This window comes from Octopus sinensis, linkage group LG4, assembly GCF_006345805.1.
Source record: "Octopus sinensis linkage group LG4, ASM634580v1, whole genome shotgun sequence".
In the NCBI taxonomy this organism is placed as follows: domain Eukaryota; kingdom Metazoa; phylum Mollusca; class Cephalopoda; order Octopoda; family Octopodidae; genus Octopus; species Octopus sinensis.
In genome coordinates, this window is record NC_043000.1 from 118,425,420 (window position 1) to 118,428,396 (window position 2,977).

Consider the following 2,977-nt stretch of genomic DNA (forward strand, 5'->3'; position numbering starts at 1 on the left):
AGCAGAACTGAGAAAAACATCGCAGATATGCATGCAGCTGTGAGAGGAGATCGTCAAATAACCATCCATGAGTTATCACTGAAGATTTTGGTATGAGACGCTTGTCTGCCAAGTTTGTGCCAAAACTGCTTTCAGCTGACCAAAAAGACACTCGGGTTTCAGTTGCACAAGATTTCCTAGATTGTAATAAAAACGATGGAAACATTTTGAAAACCTTCCGTAGCCGCTGAGCATGTATCGCCAAGTTTTTGGCAAAATTTGATGCAGATTCTCTGCTCAACTTTCTCTGTCGTGGTCAATGCAACTATCACACGCTACACACCTTCCTTCCAAGCACAGCTGTGAACAGGTGAAGTGAGCTAGAACGTTAAAACTTAGTGCACATGCACAGCAGAGTTCATGGTCAGTCTCTGCTAAGTGACTTCACTCTGCGTACTTTAGCGTTGTTACTATGGCAACTGTCCAGACCACGTATATACTTATGAATGCATATGTATGAGTGTATCTATATATGTTTGTGTGTGTCTGTGTGCGTGTGTGTGTGTACATACATCGTGGCACTCCATCGGTTACGACGGCAAGGTTAAAGTTGATCCGTCAACGGAACAGCCAGCTTGTGAAATTAACGTGCAAGTGGCTGAGCACTCCACAGAAACTTGTACCCTTAACGTAGTTCTCGGGGAGATTCAGCGTGACACAGAGTGTGACAAGGCTGACCCTTTGAAATACAGGTACAAAAGAAACAGGAAGAAAGAGTGAGAGAAAGTTGTGGTGATAGATTACAGCAGGGGTCGCCACCGCACCCCCAAACGGAGCCGCATGGAGCTTTAGGTGTTTTCGCTCAATAAACACTCACAATGCCCGGTCGGGGAATCGAAACGACGATCCCACCACCGTGAGTTCGCTGCCCCAACCACTGGGCCATTGCGCCTCCACTGTACACACACACACACACACACACACACACACACACACACACACGTACACACATTCATTCATGTCAGTTAAAAGCGAATTTTAAGAAAAGAACGCAAGAATTGAGCAATAGTTTCAAGTTTGTACGTCAAGCTTTTGTAACTGGTTTTACTTTGATGGATTTAGGAAAATTTATAATGAAATATATACGCAACATGATTTTGATCGACAAATATATCATCTTTGCTATCTCACTCATACCTTGTCTTCAGTTCCAAGTGATCTTATATGTTGAAAGCGTTGTAGTTATGATTAGTTCATTCACGACAAATCTATAATTGTGGTGGCCTCAATAATGAGTATCTTTGCCAGGCTTCTTTTTATTAGCAGCTACATCTTTTAAGTAATAATTCCTTTCTTTGTGTGTAACGTTTAGAAAACATAGAAAAGAACAGTGTTCTATTTTTGCTTGGTAATATACATATAGAGAATCAAACGTAAAGGAAATGAAATGTTAGAAGGTATTTCGCCTATTCTCTATAGAAAAACATCTGACAGGGTAATAAATAGATGTATTCGTTTTTCTATGAATTCCGAATCGATAAGCTGAAAGAAACAACAGAATGGTAATAATTTAGAGAAGCCCTAACAAACACACTTCAAACAATATTTTGATAAATACTTAGAAAGCTAAGTCAGATTAATATCAAGTAAACAGGTGATTATATAATTTAAAAAGTTTTTATCTGTTATCATGTTTAGAAAACATAAGAAATTAGAAATTCGAACATAATATAAAATTGATACATTTTCTGTCGCTGGTTCCAAAATTGTAACAAAATATTATTTATTTGGGGTCTGTTATGCTCTTTTTATACACCTGATTGCTCATAACGTTTTTTAATATGCTAGCGAAAAACTCTTATTTTATTTTTATTATATAAATAATTAAGTGGAATCTGTTCTCTTTACTCTCTACTCTTTTACTTGTTTCAGGCATTTGACTGCGGCCATGCTGGAGCACCGCTTTTAGTCGAGCAAATCGACCCCAGCATTTATTCTTTGGAAGCCTAGTACTTATTCTATCGGTGACTTTTGCCAAACCGCTAAGTTACGGGGACGTAAACACACCAGCATCGGTTGTCAAGCGATGTTGGGGGGACAAACACAAACACACACATGCACACACACTGATATATATATATATATATATATATATATATATATATATATATATATATATATATATGTATATATTTATATATATATGTATATATATATATATATATATATATATGTACACGACAGGCTTCTATCAGTTTCCGTCTACCAAATTCACTCACAAGGCTGTGGTCGGCCCGAGGATATAGTAGAAGACACTTGCCCAAGATTCCACGTAGTGGGACTGAACCCGGAACCATGTAGTTGGTAAGCAAGCTACTTACTACTAAATCACTTCTGCGCGTAAGCACACAACCACTCCTATCATATATATATTCTGTTAATAAAGTTGATTGCTTTTTGGAAATAAACATTTTCTATATACATCAGTAATGCCTTCGCTATACTTTGCACAAATATCGTCCTTGTTTTCCAAAATAAATTGCACTTCAAATTCGAGGCTCGATAAAGCTCTAGGATGTTATTGAGGCTCTCAAATACGAGTCCACAACATCTATAGCAGAAACAGCTGTAAGCTTATAGAGTTCATGACATGACCCTCGTCTTCCTGTTTCGTCTCAGCAAAAGAGACCGATAGAATAAGTCCTGGGTTCGATTTGCTCGACTAGAGGCGGTGCTCCAACATGGCCGCTGTCAAATGACTGAAACAAGTAAAAAATAAAAGAAGGAAAAGTGCCAACACTCGAAACTCTCGGGCCCTGAGTCATTCTGTTGCTTCTGCTAAATATTAGTAAAAATATACATGTACTCATTTTTTGAGTTCTGCTTTTCCTGTTTGCTACAACATACATATATATATATATATATATATATATATATATATATACATAGAGAGAGAGAGAGAGAGCGAGAGACGCACGCACTCAAACGTGAACGCACG